The following is an 18,241-nucleotide window of genomic DNA, read 5'->3' as shown; positions in this document are numbered from 1 at the left end:
GTTACACATTTGTGGGCTTACAACTTGGCTTCTGAATGTCCTAGAGAGGTCAGGTTTGTTTTATTGTACTCCAATCAACAGCCCCTACAACCACAAAAAGGAATGGAGACATTAGCACTTATGGTTTGTAAATGGCACCCAGAATTATGTTGCACAAAGCACAATTTCACATCATTCTGGGTCCATTTGTGTGAAAACAAGGTCCAATCAGGCTGAAACGTTACAAGAAGGTAGAATCTATTGAGTTGTAAGTGATCTGAACGTTTAATGATGATCGCACATTCCTATAGGGGGTCAAACCATGTCCCAAAGGTCACCGGGCCTGGTGTCACTTTAAAGAAGTAGTCCAGTTACACCTTTGTGGGCTTATAACTTGGCTTCTGAATGTCCTAGAGAGGTCAGGTTTGTTTTAGTGTACTCCAATCAACAGCCCCTACAACCACAAAAAGTAATGGAGTCATTAGCACTTATGGTTTGTAAATGGCACCCAGAATTATGTTGCACGAAGCACAATTTCACATCATTCTGGGTTCATTTGTGTGAAAACAAGGTCCAATCAGGCTGAAACGTTACAGGAAGGTAGAATCTATTGAGTTGTAAGTGATCTGAACGTTTCATGATGATAGCACTTTCCTAAGGGGGTCAACCCATGTCCCAAAGGTCACCGGATCTGGTGTCACTTTAAAGAAGTAGTCCAGTTACACATTTGTGGGCTTATAACTTGGCTTCTGAATGTCCTAGAGAGGTCAGGTTTGTTTTAGTGTACTCCAATCAACAGAAGCTACAACCACAAAAAGGAATGGAGACATTAGCACTTATGGTTTTTAAATGGCACCCAGAATTATGTTGCACGAAGCACAATTTCACATCATTCTGGGTTCATTTGTGTGAAAACAAGGTCCAATCAGGCTGAAACGTTACAGGAAGGTAGAATCTTTTGAGTTGTAAGTGATCTGAACGTTTCATGATGATCGAACATTCCTATAGGGTGTCAAACCATGTCCCAAAGGTCACCGGTCCTGGTGTCACTTTAAAGAAGTAGTCCAGTTACACCTTTGTGGGCTTATAACTTGGCTTCTGAATGTCCTAGAGAGGTCAGGTTTGTTTTAGTGTACTCCAATCAACAGCCCCTACAACCACAAAAAGGAATGGAGTCATTAGCACTTATGGTTTTTAAATGGCACCCAGAATTATGTTGCACGAAGCCCAATTTCACATCATTCTGGGTTCATTTGTGTGAAAACAAGGTCCAGTCAGGCTGAAACGTTACAGGAAGGTAGAATCTATTGAGTTGTAAGTGATCTGAACGTTTCATGATGATAGCACTTTCCTAAGGGGGTCAAACAATGTCCCAAAGGTCACCGGATCTGGTGTCAATTTAAAGAAGTAGTCCAGTTACATGGGCTTATAACTTGGCTTCTGAATGTCCTAGAGAGATCAGGTTTGTTTTAATGTACTCCAATAAATAGCCCCTACAACCACAAAAAGGAATGGAGTCATTAGCACTTATGGTTTGTAAATGGCACCCAGAATTACATTGCACGAAGCACAATTTCACATCATTCTGGGTCCATTTGTGTGAAAACAAGGTCCAATCAGGCTGAAATGGTACAAGAAGGTAGAATCTATTGAGTTGTAAGTGATCTGAACGTTTCATGATGATCGCACATTCCTATAGGGGGTCAAACCATGTCCCAAAGGTCACCGGGCCTGGTGTCACTTTAAAGAAGTAGTCCAGTTACACCTTTGTGGGCTTATAACTTGGCTTCTGAATGTCCTAGAGAGGTCAGGTTTGTTTTAGTGTACTCCAATCAACAGCCCCTACAACCACAAAAAGGAATGGAGTCATTAGCACTTATGGTTTGTAAATGGCACCCAGAATTATGTTGCACGAAGTACAATTTCACATCATTCTGGGTCCATTTGTGTTAAAACAAGGTCCACTCAGGCTGAAACGTTACAGGAAGGTAGAATCTATTGAGTTGTAAGTGATCTGAACGTTTCATGATGATAGCACTTTCCTAAGGGGGTCAAACCATGTCCCAAAGGTCACCGGATCTGGTGTCAATTTAAAGAAGTAGTCCAGTTACACATTTGTGGGCTTATAACTTGGCTTCTGAATGTCCTAGAGAGATCAGGTTTGTTTTAGTATACTCCAATCAACAGCCCCTACAACCACAAAAAGGAATGGAGTCATTAGCCCTTATGGTATTTAAATGGTACCCAGAATTATGTTGCACGAAGCACAATTTCACATCATTCTGGGTTCATTTGTGTGAAAACAAGGTCCAATCAGGCTGAAACATTACAGGTTAGTTTTAGTGTACTCCAATCAACAGCCCCTACAACCCCAAAAAGGAATGGAGACATTAGCACTGATGGTTTTTAAATGGCACCCAGAATTATGTTGCACGAAGCACATTTTCACATCATTCTGGGTCCATTTGTGTGAAAACAAGGTCCAATCAGGCTGAAACGTTACAGGAAGGTAGAATCTATTGAGTTGTAAGTGATCTGAACGTTTCATGATGATAGCACTTTCCTAAGGGGGTCAACCCATGTCCCAAAGGTCACCGGATCTGGTGTCAATTTAAAGAAGTAGTCCAGTTACACATTTGTGGGCTTATAACTTGGCTTCTGAATGTCCTAGAGAGATCAGGTTTGTTTTAATGTACACCAATCAACAGCCCCTACAACCACAAAAAGGAATGGAGTCATTAGCACTTATGGTTTGTAAATGGCACCCAGAATTATGTTGCACGAAGCACAATTTCACATCATTCTGGGTTCATTTGTGTGAAAACAAGGTCCAATCAGGCTGAAACGTTACAGGAAGGTAGAATCTATTGAGTTGTAAATGATCTGAACGTTTCAAGATGATAGCACTTTCCTAAGGGGGTCAAACCATGTCCCAAAGGTCACCAGATCTGGTGTCAATTTAAAGAAGTAGTCCAGTTACACATTTGTGGGCTTATAACTTGGCTTCTGAATGTCCTAGAGAGATCAGGTTTGTTTTAGTATACTCCAATCAACAGCCCCTACAACCACAAAAAGGAATGGAGTCATTAGCACTTATGGTTTTTAAATGGCACCCAGAATTATGTTGCACAAAGCCCAACTTCACATCATTCTGGGTTCATTTGTTTGAAAACAAGGTCCAGTCAGGCTGAAACGTTACAGGAAGGTAGAATCTATTGAGTTGTAAGTGATCTGAACGTTTCATGATGATAGCACTTTCCTAAGGGGGTCAAACCATGTCCCAAAGGTCACCGGATCTGGTGTCACTTTAAAGAAGTAGTCCAGTTACACATTTGTGGGCTTATAACTTGGCTTCTGAATGTCCTAGAGAGGTCAGGTTTGTTTTAATGTACTCCAATCAACAGCCCCTACAACCACAAAAAGGAATGGAGTCATTAACACTTATGGTTTTTAAATGGCACCCAGAATTATGTTGCACGAAGCACAATTTCACATCATTCTGGGTTCATTTGTGTGAAAACAAGGTCCAATCAGGCTGAAACGTTACAGGAAGGTAGAATCTATTGAGTTGTAAGTGATCTGAACGTTTCATGATGATAGCACTTTCCTAAGGGGGTCAACCCATGTCCCAAAGGTCACCGGATCTGGTGTCAATTTAAAGAAGTAGTCCAGTTACACATTTGTGGGCTTATAACTTGGCTTCTGAATGTCCTAGAGAGATCAGGTTTGTTTTAATGTACTCCAATCAACAGCCCCTACAACCACAAAAAGGAATGGAGTCATTAGCACTTATGGTTTGTAAATGGCACCCAGAATTATGTTGCACGAAGCACAATTTCACATCATTCTGGGTTCATTTGTGTGAAAACAAGGTCCAATCAGGCTGAAACGTTACAGGAAGGTAGAATCTATTGAGTTGTAAGTGATCTGAACGTTTCATGATGATAGCACTTTCCTAAGGGGGTCAAACCATGTCCCAAAGGTCACCGGATCTGGTGTCAATTTAAAGAAGTAGTCCAGTTACACATTTGTGGGCTTATAACTTGGCTTCTGAATGTCCTAGAGAGATCAGGTTTGTTTTAGTGTACTCCAATCAACAGCCCCTACAACCACAAAAAGGAATGGAGTCATTAGCACTTATGGTTTGTAAATGGCACCCAGAATTATGTTGCACGAAGCACAATTTCACATCATTCTGGGTTCATTTGTGTGAAAACAAGGTCCAATCAGGCTGAAACGTTACAGGAAGGTAGAATCTATTGAGTTGTAAGTGATCTGAACGTTTCAAGATGATAGCACTTTCCTAAGGGGGTCAAACCATGTCCCAAAGGTCACCGGATCTGGTGTCAATTTAAAGAAGTAGTCCAGTTACACATTTGTGGGCTTATAACTTGGCTTCTGAATGTCCTAGAGAGATCAGGTTTGTTTTAGTATACTCCAATCAACAGCCACTACAACCACAAAAAGGAATGGAGTCATTAGCACTTATGGTTTTTAAATGGCACCCAGAATTATGTTGCACGAAGCCCAACTTCACATCATTCTGGGTTCATTTGTGTGAAAACAAGGTCCAGTCAGGCTGAAACGTTACAGGAAGGTAGAATCTATTGAGTTGTAAGTGATCTGAACGTTTCATGATGATAGCACTTTCCTAAGGGGGTCAAACCATGTCCCAAAGGTCACCGGATCTGGTGTCACTTTAAAGAAGTAGTCCAGTTACACATTTGTGGGCTTATATCTTGGCTTCTGAATGTCCTAGAGAGGTCAGGTTTGTTTTGGTGTACTCCAATCAACAGTCCCTACAACCACAAAAAGGAATGGAGTCATTAGCACTTATGGTTTGTAAATGGCACCCAGAATTATGTTGCACAAAGCACAATTTCACATCATTCTGGGTCCATTTGTGTGAAAACAAGGGCCAATCAGGCTGAAACGTTACAAGAAGGTAGAATCTATTGAGTTGTAAGTGATCTGAACGTTTCATGATGATCGCACATTGCTATAGGGGGTCAAACCATGTCCCAAAGGTCACCGGGCCTGGTGTCACTTTAAAGAAGTAGTACAGTTACACCTTTGTGGGCTTATAACTTGGCTTCTGAATGTCATAGAGAGGTCAGGTTTGTTTAAGTGTACTCCAATAAACAGCCCCTACAACCACAAAAAGGAATGGAGTCATTAGCACTTATGGTTTGTAAATGGCACCCAGAATTATGTTGCACGAAGCACAATTTCACATCATTCTGGGTCCATTTGTATGAAAACAAGGTCCAATCAGGCTGACACGTTACATGAAGGTAGAATCTATTGTGGTGTAAGTGATCTGAACGTTTCATGATGCTAGCACTTTCCTAAGGGGGTCAAACCATGTCCCAAAGGTCACCGGATCTGGTGTCAATTTAAAGAAGTAGTCCAGTTACACATTTGTGGGCTTATAACTTGGCTTCTGAATGTCCCAGAGAGATCAGGTTTGTTTTAGTATACTCCAATCAACAGCCCCTACAACCACAAAAAGGAATGGAGTCATTAGCACTTATGGTTTTTAAATGGCACCCAGAATTATGTTGCACAAAGCACAATTTCACATCATTCTGAGTTCATTTGTGTGAAAACAAGGTCCAATCAGGCTGAAACGTTACAGGAAGGTAGAATCTATTGAGGTGTAAGTGATCTGAACGTTTCACGATGATAGCTTTCCTAAGGGGGTCAAACCATGTCCCAAAGTTCACCGGATCTGGTGTCAATTTAAAGAAGTAGTCCAGTTACACATTTGTGGGCTTATAACTTGGCTTCTGAATGTCCTAGAGAGATCAGGTTTGTTTTAGTGTACTCCAATCAAAAGCCCCTACAACCACAAAAAGGAATGGAGTCATTAGCACTTATGGTTTGTAAATGGCACCCAGAATTATGTTGCACGAAGCACAATTTCACATCATTCTGGGTTCATTTGTGTGAAAACAAGGTCCAATCAGGCTGAAACGTTACAAGAAGGTAGAATCTATTGAGTTGTAAGTGATCTGAACGTTTAATGATGATCGCACATTCCTATAGGGGGTCAAACCATGTCCCAAAGGTCACCGGGCCTGGTGTCACTTTAAAGAAGTAGTCCAGTTACACCTTTGTGGGCTTATAACTTGGCTTCTGAATGTCCTAGAGAGGTCAGGTTTGTTTTAGTGTACTCCAATCAACAGCCCCTACAACCACAAAAAGGAATGGAGTCATTAGCACTTATGATTTGTAAATGGCACCCAGAATTATGTTGCACGAAGCACAATTTCACATCATTCTGGGTTCATTTGTGTGAAAACAAGGTCCAATCAGGCTGAAACGTTACAAGAAGGTAGAATCTATTGAGTTGTAAGTGATCTGAACGTTTCATGATGATCGAACATTCCTATAGGGGGTCAAACCATGTCCCAAAGGTCACCGGGCCTGGTGTCACTTTAAAGAAGTAGTCCAGTTACACCTTTGTGGGCTTATAACTTGGCTTCTGAATGTCCTAGAGAGGTCAGGTTTGTTTTAGTGTACTCCAATCAACAGCCCCTACAACCACAAAAAGGAATGGAGTCATTAGCACTTATGGTTTTTAAATGGCACCCAGAATTATGTTGCACGAAGCACAATTTCACATCATTCTGGGTTCATTTGTGTGAAAACAAGGTCCAATCAGGCTGAAACATTACAGGTTTGTTTTAGTGTACTCCAATCAACAGCCCCTACAACCACAAAAAGGAATGGAGACATTAGCACTTATGGTTTTTAAATGGCACCCAGAATTATGTTGCACGAAGCACAATTTCACATCATTCTGGGTCCATTTGTGTGAAAACAAGGTCCAATCAGGCTGAAACGTTACAGGAAGGTAGAATCTACTGAGTTGTAAGTGATCTGACCGTTTCATGATGATAGCACTTTCCTAAGGGGGTCAAACCATGTCCCAAAGGTCACCGGATCTGGTGTCACTTTAAAGAAGTAGTCCAGTTACACATTTGTGGGCTTATAACTTGGCTTCTGAATGTCCTAGAGAGATCATGTTTGTTTTAGGGTACTCCAATCAACAGCCCCTACAACCACAAAAAGGAATGGAGTCATTAGAACTTATGGTTTTTAAATGGCACCCAGAATTATGTTGCACGAAGCACAATTTCACATCATTCTGGGTTCATTTGTGTGAAAACAAGGTCCAATCAGGCTGAAACGTTACAGGAAGGTAGAATCTATTGAGTTGTAAGTGATCTGAACGTTTCATGATGATAGCACTTTCCTAAGGGGGTCAAACCATGTCCCAAAGATCACCGGATCTGGTGTCAATTTTAAAGAAGTAGTCCAGTTACACATTTGTGGGCTTATAACTTGTTGCACGAAGCAAAATTTCACATCATTCTGGGTTCATTTGTGTGAAAACAAGGTCCAATCAGGCTGAAACGTTACAGGAAGGTAGAATCTACTGAGTTGTAAGTGATCTGAACGTTTCATGATGATAGCACTTTCCTAAGGGGGTCAAACCATGTCCCAAAGGTCACCGGATCTGGTGTCAATTTAAAGAAGTAGTCCAGTTACACATTTGTGGGCTTATAACTTGGCTTCTGAATGTCCTAGAGAGATCAAGTTTGTTTTAGTGTACTCCAATCAACAGCCCCTACAACCACAAAAAGGAATTGAGTCATTAGCCCTTATAGTTTTTAAATGGCACCCAGAATTATGTTGCACGAAGCACAATTTCACATCATTCTGGGTTCATTTGTGTGAAAACAAGGTCCAATCAGGCTGAAACGCTAGAAGAAGGTAGAATCTATTGAGTTGTAAGTGATCTGAACGTTTCAAGATGATCGCACATTCCTATAGGGGGTAAAACCATGTCCCAAAGGTCACCGGGCCTGGTGTCAATTTAAAGAAGTAGTCCAGTTACACATTTGTGGGCTTATAACTTGGCTTCTGAATGTCCTAGAGAGATCAGGTTTGTTTTAGTGTACTCCAATCAACAGCCCCTACAACCACAAAAAGGAATGGAGTCATTAGCACTTATGGTTTGTAAATGGCACCCAGAATTATGTTGCACGAAGCACAATTTCACATCATTCTGGGTTCATTTGTGTGAAAACAAGGTCCAATCAGGCTGAAACGTTACAAGAAGGTAGAATCTATTGAGTTGTAAGTGATCTGAACGTTTAATGATGATCGTACATTCCTATAGGGGGTCAAACCATGTCCCAAAGGTCACCGGGCCTGGTGTCACTTTAAAGAAGTAGTCCAGTTACATCTTTGTGGGCTTATAACTTGGCTTCTGAATGTCCTAGAGAGGTCAGGTTTGTTTTAGTGTACTCCAATCAAAAGCCCCTACAACCACAAAAAGGAATGGAGTCATTAGCACTTATGGTTTGTAAATGGCACCCAGAATTATGTTGCACGAAGCACAATTTCACATCATTCTGGGTTCATTTGTGTGAAAACAAGGTCCAATCAGGCTGAAACGTTACAAGAAGGTAGAATCTATTGAGTTGTAAGTGATCTGAACGTTTCATGATGATCGAACATTCCTATAGGGGGTCAAACCATGTCCCAAAGGTCACCGGGCCTGGTGTCACTTTAAAGAAGTAGTCCAGTTACACCTTTGTGGGCTTATAACTTGGCTTCTGAATGTCCTAGAGAGATCAGGTTTGTTTTAGTGTACTCCAATCAAAAGCCCCTACAACCACAAAAAGGAATGGAGTCATTAGCACTTATGGTTTGTAAATGGCACCCAGAATTATGTTGCACGAAGCACAATTTCACATCATTCTGGGTTCATTTGTGTGAAAACAAGGTCCAATCAGGCTGAAACGTTACAAGAAGGTAGAATCTATTGAGTTGTAAGTGATCTGAACGTTTAATGATGATCGCACATTCCTATAGGGGGTCAAACCATGTCCCAAAGGTCACCGGGCCTGGTGTCACTTTAAAGAAGTAGTCCAGTTACACCTTTGTGGGCTTATAACTTGGCTTCTGAATGTCCTAGAGAGGTCAGGTTTGTTTTAGTGTACTCCAATCAACAGCCCCTACAACCACAAAAAGGAATGGAGTCATTAGCACTTATGATTTGTAAATGGCACCCAGAATTATGTTGCACGAAGCACAATTTCACATCATTCTGGGTTCATTTGTGTGAAAACAAGGTCCAATCAGGCTGAAACGTTACAAGAAGGTAGAATCTATTGAGTTGTAAGTGATCTGAACGTTTCATGATGATCGAACATTCCTATAGGGGGTCAAACCATGTCCCAAAGGTCACCGGGCCTGGTGTCACTTTAAAGAAGTAGTCCAGTTACACCTTTGTGGGCTTATAACTTGGCTTCTGAATGTCCTAGAGAGGTCAGGTTTGTTTTAGTGTACTCCAATCAACAGCCCCTACAACCACAAAAAGGAATGGAGTCATTAGCACTTATGGTTTTTAAATGGCACCCAGAATTATGTTGCACGAAGCACAATTTCACATCATTCTGGGTTCATTTGTGTGAAAACAAGGTCCAATCAGGCTGAAACATTACAGGTTTGTTTTAGTGTACTCCAATCAACAGCCCCTACAACCACAAAAAGGAATGGAGACATTAGCACTTATGGTTTTTAAATGGCACCCAGAATTATGTTGCACGAAGCACAATTTCACATCATTCTGGGTCCATTTGTGTGAAAACAAGGTCCAATCAGGCTGAAACGTTACAGGAAGGTAGAATCTACTGAGTTGTAAGTGATCTGACCGTTTCATGATGATAGCACTTTCCTAAGGGGGTCAAACCATGTCCCAAAGGTCACCGGATCTGGTGTCACTTTAAAGAAGTAGTCCAGTTACACATTTGTGGGCTTATAACTTGGCTTCTGAATGTCCTAGAGAGATCATGTTTGTTTAAGGGTACTCCAATCAACAGCCCCTACAACCACAAAAAGGAATGGAGTCATTAGAACTTATGGTTTTTAAATGGCACCCAGAATTATGTTGCACGAAGCACAATTTCACATCATTCTGGGTTCATTTGTGTGAAAACAAGGTCCAATCAGGCTGAAACGTTACAGGAAGGTAGAATCTATTGAGTTGTAAGTGATCTGAACGTTTCATGATGATAGCACTTTCCTAAGGGGGTCAAACCATGTCCCAAAGATCACCGGATCTGGTGTCAATTTTAAAGAAGTAGTCCAGTTACACATTTGTGGGCTTATAACTTGTTGCACGAAGCAAAATTTCACATCATTCTGGGTTCATTTGTGTGAAAACAAGGTCCAATCAGGCTGAAACGTTACAGGAAGGTAGAATCTACTGAGTTGTAAGTGATCTGAACGTTTCATGATGATAGCACTTTCCTAAGGGGGTCAAACCATGTCCCAAAGGTCACCGGATCTGGTGTCAATTTAAAGAAGTAGTCCAGTTACACATTTGTGGGCTTATAACTTGGCTTCTGAATGTCCTAGAGAGATCAAGTTTGTTTTAGTGTACTCCAATCAACAGCCCCTACAACCACAAAAAGGAATTGAGTCATTAGCCCTTATAGTTTTTAAATGGCACCCAGAATTATGTTGCACGAAGCACAATTTCACATCATTCTGGGTTCATTTGTGTGAAAACAAGGTCCAATCAGGCTGAAACGCTAGAAGAAGGTAGAATCTATTGAGTTGTAAGTGATCTGAACGTTTCAAGATGATCGCACATTCCTATAGGGGGTAAAACCATGTCCCAAAGGTCACCGGGCCTGGTGTCAATTTAAAGAAGTAGTCCAGTTACACATTTGTGGGCTTATAACTTGGCTTCTGAATGTCCTAGAGAGATCAGGTTTGTTTTAGTGTACTCCAATCAACAGCCCCTACAACCACAAAAAGGAATGGAGTCATTAGCACTTATGGTTTGTAAATGGCACCCAGAATTATGTTGCACGAAGCACAATTTCACATCATTCTGGGTTCATTTGTGTGAAAACAAGGTCCAATCAGGCTGAAACGTTACAAGAAGGTAGAATCTATTGAGTTGTAAGTGATCTGAACGTTTAATGATGATCGTACATTCCTATAGGGGGTCAAACCATGTCCCAAAGGTCACCGGGCCTGGTGTCACTTTAAAGAAGTAGTCCAGTTACATCTTTGTGGGCTTATAACTTGGCTTCTGAATGTCCTAGAGAGGTCAGGTTTGTTTTAGTGTACTCCAATCAAAAGCCCCTACAACCACAAAAAGGAATGGAGTCATTAGCACTTATGGTTTGTAAATGGCACCCAGAATTATGTTGCACGAAGCACAATTTCACATCATTCTGGGTTCATTTGTGTGAAAACAAGGTCCAATCAGGCTGAAACGTTACAAGAAGGTAGAATCTATTGAGTTGTAAGTGATCTGAACGTTTCATGATGATCGAACATTCCTATAGGGGGTCAAACCATGTCCCAAAGGTCACCGGGCCTGGTGTCACTTTAAAGAAGTAGTCCAGTTACACCTTTGTGGGCTTATAACTTGGCTTCTGAATGTCCTAGAGAGGTCAGGTTTGTTTTAGTGTACTCCAATCAACAGCCCCTACAACCACAAAAAGGTATGGAGTCATTAGCACTTATGGTTTTTAAATGGCACCCAGAATTATGTTGCACGAAGCACAATTTCACATCATTCTGGGTTCATTTGTGTGAAAACAAGGTCCAATCAGGCTGAAACGTTACAAGAAGGTAGAATCTATTGAGTTGTAAGTGATCTGAACGTTTAATGATGATCGTACATTCCTATAGGGGGTCAAACCATGTCCCAAAGGTCACCGGGCCTGGTGTCACTTTAAAGAAGTAGTCCAGTTACACCTTTGTGGGCTTATAACTTGGCTTCTGAATGTCCTAGAGAGGTCAGGTTTGTTTTAGTGTACTCCAATCAACAGCCCCTACAACCACAAAAAGGAATGGAGTCATTAGCACTTATGGTTTGTAAATGGCACCCAGAATTATGTTGCACGAAGCACAATTTCACATCATTCTGGGTTCATTTGTGTGAAAACAAGGTCCAATCAGGCTGAAACGTTACAAGAAGGTAGAATCTATTGAGTTGTAAGTGATCTGAACGTTTCATGATGATCGAACATTCCTATAGGGGGTCAAACCATGTCCCAAAGGTCACCGGGCCTGGTGTCACTTTAAAGAAGTAGTCCAGTTACACCTTTGTGGGCTTATAACTTGGCTTCTGAATGTCCTAGAGAGGTCAGGTTTGTTTTAGTGTACTCCAATCAACAGCCCCTACAACCACAAAAAGGAATGGAGTCATTAGCACTTATGGTTTTTAAATGGCACCCAGAATTATGTTGCACGAAGCACAATTTCACATCATTCTGGGTTCATTTGTGTGAAAACAAGGTCCAATCAGGCTGAAACATTACAGGTTTGTTTTAGTGTACTCCAATCAACAGCCCCTACAACCACAAAAAGGAATGGAGACATTAGCACTTATGGTTTTTAAATGGCACCCAGAATTATGTTGCACGAAGCACAATTTCACATCATTCTGGGTCCATTTGTGTGAAAACAAGGTCCAATCAGGCTGAAACGTTACAGGAAGGTAGAATCTACTGAGTTGTAAGTGATCTGACCGTTTCATGATGATAGCACTTTCCTAAGGGGGTCAAACCATGTCCCAAAGGTCACCGGATCTGGTGTCACTTTAAAGAAGTAGTCCAGTTACACATTTGTGGGCTTATAACTTGGCTTCTGAATGTCCTAGAGAGATCATGTTTGTTTTAGGGTACTCCAATCAACAGCCCCTACAACCACAAAAAGGAATGGAGTCATTAGAACTTATGGTTTTTAAATGGCACCCAGAATTATGTTGCACGAAGCACAATTTCACATCATTCTGGGTTCATTTGTGTGAAAACAAGGTCCAATCAGGCTGAAACGTTACAGGAAGGTAGAATCTATTGAGTTGTAAGTGATCTGAACGTTTCATGATGATAGCACTTTCCTAAGGGGGTCAAACCATGTCCCAAAGATCACCGGATCTGGTGTCAATTTTAAAGAAGTAGTCCAGTTACACATTTGTGGGCTTATAACTTGTTGCACGAAGCAAAATTTCACATCATTCTGGGTTCATTTGTGTGAAAACAAGGTCCAATCAGGCTGAAACGTTACAGGAAGGTAGAATCTACTGAGTTGTAAGTGATCTGAACGTTTCATGATGATAGCACTTTCCTAAGGGGGTCAAACCATGTCCCAAAGGTCACCGGATCTGGTGTCAATTTAAAGAAGTAGTCCAGTTACACATTTGTGGGCTTATAACTTGGCTTCTGAATGTCCTAGAGAGATCAAGTTTGTTTTAGTGTACTCCAATCAACAGCCCCTACAACCACAAAAAGGAATTGAGTCATTAGCCCTTATAGTTTTTAAATGGCACCCAGAATTATGTTGCACGAAGCACAATTTCACATCATTCTGGGTTCATTTGTGTGAAAACAAGGTCCAATCAGGCTGAAACGCTAGAAGAAGGTAGAATCTATTGAGTTGTAAGTGATCTGAACGTTTCAAGATGATCGCACATTCCTATAGGGGGTAAAACCATGTCCCAAAGGTCACCGGGCCTGGTGTCAATTTAAAGAAGTAGTCCAGTTACACATTTGTGGGCTTATAACTTGGCTTCTGAATGTCCTAGAGAGATCAGGTTTGTTTTAGTGTACTCCAATCAACAGCCCCTACAACCACAAAAAGGAATGGAGTCATTAGCACTTATGGTTTGTAAATGGCACCCAGAATTATGTTGCACGAAGCACAATTTCACATCATTCTGGGTTCATTTGTGTGAAAACAAGGTCCAATCAGGCTGAAACGTTACAAGAAGGTAGAATCTATTGAGTTGTAAGTGATCTGAACGTTTAATGATGATCGTACATTCCTATAGGGGGTCAAACCATGTCCCAAAGGTCACCGGGCCTGGTGTCACTTTAAAGAAGTAGTCCAGTTACATCTTTGTGGGCTTATAACTTGGCTTCTGAATGTCCTAGAGAGGTCAGGTTTGTTTTAGTGTACTCCAATCAAAAGCCCCTACAACCACAAAAAGGAATGGAGTCATTAGCACTTATGGTTTGTAAATGGCACCCAGAATTATGTTGCACGAAGCACAATTTCACATCATTCTGGGTTCATTTGTGTGAAAACAAGGTCCAATCAGGCTGAAACGTTACAAGAAGGTAGAATCTATTGAGTTGTAAGTGATCTGAACGTTTCATGATGATCGAACATTCCTATAGGGGGTCAAACCATGTCCCAAAGGTCACCGGGCCTGGTGTCACTTTAAAGAAGTAGTCCAGTTACACCTTTGTGGGCTTATAACTTGGCTTCTGAATGTCCTAGAGAGGTCAGGTTTGTTTTAGTGTACTCCAATCAACAGCCCCTACAACCACAAAAAGGTATGGAGTCATTAGCACTTATGGTTTTTAAATGGCACCCAGAATTATGTTGCACGAAGCACAATTTCACATCATTCTGGGTTCATTTGTGTGAAAACAAGGTCCAATCAGGCTGAAACGTTACAAGAAGGTAGAATCTATTGAGTTGTAAGTGATCTGAACGTTTAATGATGATCGTACATTCCTATAGGGGGTCAAACCATGTCCCAAAGGTCACCGGGCCTGGTGTCACTTTAAAGTAGTCCAGTTACACCTTTGTGGGCTTATAACTTGGCTTCTGAATGTCCTAGAGAGGTCAGGTTTGTTTTAGTGTACTCCAATCAACAGCCCCTACAACCACAAAAAGGAATGGAGTCATTAGCACTTATGGTTTGTAAATGGCACCCAGAATTATGTTGCACGAAGCACAATTTCACATCATTCTGGGTTCATTTGTGTGAAAACAAGGTCCAATCAGGCTGAAACGTTACAAGAAGGTAGAATCTATTGAGTTGTAAGTGATCTGAACGTTTCATGATGATCGAACATTCATATAGGGGGTCAAACCATGTCCCAAAGGTCACCGGGCCTGGTGTCACTTTAAAGAAGTAGTCCAGTTACACCTTTGTGGGCTTATAACTTGGCTTCTGAATGTCCTAGAGAGGTCAGGTTTGTTTTAGTGTACTCCAATCAACAGCCCCTACAACCACAAAAAGGAATGGAGTCATTAGCACTTATGGTTTTTAAATGGCACCCAGAATTATGTTGCACGAAGCACAATTTCACATCATTCTGGGTTCATTTGTGTGAAAACAAGGTCCAATCAGGCTGAAACATTACAGGTTTGTTTTAGTGTACTCCAATCAACAGCCCCTACAACCACAAAAAGGAATGGAGACATTAGCACTTATGGTTTTTAAATGGCACCCAGAATTATGTTGCACGAAGCACAATTTCACATCATTCTGGGTCCATTTGTGTGAAAACAAGGTCCAATCAGGCTGAAACGTTACAGGAAGGTAGAATCTACTGAGTTGTAAGTGATCTGACCGTTTCATGATGATAGCACTTTCCTAAGGGGGTCAAACCATGTCCCAAAGGTCACCGGATCTGGTGTCACTTTAAAGAAGTAGTCCAGTTACACATTTGTGGGCTTATAACTTGGCTTCTGAATGTCCTGGAGAGATCATGTTTGTTTTAGGGTACTCCAATCAACAGCCCCTACAACCACAAAAAGGAATGGAGTCATTAGAACTTATGGTTTTTAAATGGCACCCAGAATTATGTTGCACGAAGCACAATTTCACATCATTCTGGTTTCATTTGTGTGAAAACAAGGTCCAATCAGGCTGAAACGTTACAGGAAGGTAGAATCTATTGAGTTGTAAGTGATCTGAACGTTTCATGATGATAGCACTTTCCTAAGGGGGTCAAACCATGTCCCAAAGATCACCGGATCTGGTGTCAATTTTAAAGAAGTAGTCCAGTTACACATTTGTGGGCTTATAACTTGTTGCACGAAGCAAAATTTCACATCATTCTGGGTTCATTTGTGTGAAAACAAGGTCCAATCAGGCTGAAACGTTACAGGAAGGTAGAATCTACTGAGTTGTAAGTGATCTGAACGTTTCATGATGATAGCACTTTCCTAAGGGGGTCAAACCATGTCCCAAAGGTCACCGGATCTGGTGTCAATTTAAAGAAGTAGTCCAGTTACACATTTGTGGGCTTATAACTTGGCTTCTGAATGTCCTAGAGAGATCAAGTTTGTTTTAGTGTACTCCAATCAACAGCCCCTACAACCACAAAAAGGAATGCAGTCATTAGCCCTTATAGTTTTTAAATGGCACCCAGAATTATGTTGCACGAAGCACAATTTCACATCATTCTGGGTTCATTTGTGTGAAAACAAGGTCCAATCAGGCTGAAACGCTAGAAGAAGGTAGAATCTATTGAGTTGTAAGTGATCTGAACGTTTCAAGATGATCGCACATTCCTATAGGGGGTAAAACCATGTCCCAAAGGTCACCGGGCCTGGTGTCACTTTAAAGATGTTGTCCAGTTACACCTTTGTGGGCTTATAACTTGGCTTCTAAATGTCCTAGAGAGGTTAGGTTTGTTTTAGTGTACTCCAATCAAAAGCCCCTACAACCACAAACAGGAATGGAGTCATTAGCACTTATGGTTTGTAAATGGCACCCAGATATATGTTGCACGAAGCACAATTTCACATCATTCATGGTTCATTTGTGTGAAAACAAGGTCCAATCAGGCTGAAACGTTACAAGAAGGTAGAATCTATTGAGTTGTAAGTGATCTGAACGTTTCATGATGATAGCCCTTTCCTAAGGGGGTCAAACCATGTCCCAAAGGTCACCGGATCTGGTGTCAATTTAAAGAAGTAGTCCAGTTACACATTTGTGGGCTTATAACGTGGCTTCTGAATGTCCTAGAGAGATCAGGTTTGTTTTAGTGTACTCCAATCAACAGCCCCTACAACCACAAAAAGGAATCCACAAAAAGGAATGGAGTCATTAGCACTTATGGTTTGTAAATGGCACCCAGAATTATGTTGCACGAAGCACAATTTCACATCATTCTGGGTTCATTTGTGTGAAAACAAGGTCCAATCAGGCTGAAACGTTACAGGAAGGTAGAATCTATTGAGTTGTAAGTGATCTGAACTTTTCATGATGATAGCACTTTCCTAAGGGGGTCAAACCATGTCCCAAAGGTCACCGGATCTGGTGTCACTTTAAAGAAGTAGTCCAGTTACACATTTGTGGGCTTATAACTTGGCTTCTGAATGTCCTAGAGAGGTCAGGTTTGTTTTAGTGTACTCCAATCAACAGAAGCTACAACCACAAAAAGGAATGGAGAAATTAGCACTTATGGTTTGTAAATGGCACCCAGAATTATGTTGCACGAAGCACAATTTCACATCATTCTGGGTTCATTTGTGTGAAAACAAGGTCCAATCAGGCTGAAACGTTACAGGAAGGTAGAATCTATTGAGTTGTAAGTGATCTGAACGTTTCATGATGATCGAACATTCCTATAGGGGGTCAAACCATGTCCCAAAGGTCACCGGGCCTGGTGTCACTTTAAAGAAGTAGTCCAGTTACACCTTTGTGGGCTTATAACTTGGCTTCTGAATGTCCTAGAGAGGTCAGGTTTGTTTTAGTGTACTCCAATCAACAGCCCCTACAACCACAAAAAGGAATGGAGTCATTAGCACTTATGGTTTTTAAATGGCACCCAGAATTATGTTGCACGAAGCCCAATTTCACATCATTCTGGGTTCATTTGTGTGAAAACAAGGTCCAGTCAGGCTGAAACGTTACAGGAAGGTAGAATCTATTGAGATGTAAGTGATCTGAACGTTTCATGATGATAGCACTTTCCTAAGGGGGTCAAACAATGTCCCAAAGGTCACCGGATCTGGTGTCAATTTAAAGAAGTAGTCCAGTTACACATTTGTGGGCTTATAACTTGGCTTCTGAATGTCCTAGAGAGATCAGGTTTGTTTTAATGTACTCCAATCAACAGCCCCTACAACCACAAAAAGGAATGGAGTCATTAGCACTTATGGTTTGTAAATTGCACCCAGAATTACATTGCACGAAGCACAATTTCACATCATTCTGGGTCCATTTGTGTGAAAACAAGGTCCAATAAGGCTGAAATGTTACAAGAAGGTAGAATCTATTGAGTTGTAAGTGATCTGAACGTTTCATGATGATCGCACATTCCTATAGGGGGTCAAACCATGTCCCAAAGGTCACCGGGCCTGGTGTCACTTTAAAGAAGTAGTCCAGTTACACCTTTGTGGGCTTATAACTTGGCTTCTGAATGTCCTAGAGAGGTCAGGTTTGTTTTAGTGTACTCCAATCAGCAGCCCC

The sequence above is a fragment of the Nothobranchius furzeri genome, chromosome 9 (genome assembly GCF_043380555.1).
Source record: "Nothobranchius furzeri strain GRZ-AD chromosome 9, NfurGRZ-RIMD1, whole genome shotgun sequence".
NCBI classification, from domain to species: domain Eukaryota; kingdom Metazoa; phylum Chordata; class Actinopteri; order Cyprinodontiformes; family Nothobranchiidae; genus Nothobranchius; species Nothobranchius furzeri.
This window is presented reverse-complemented; position numbering follows the sequence as displayed.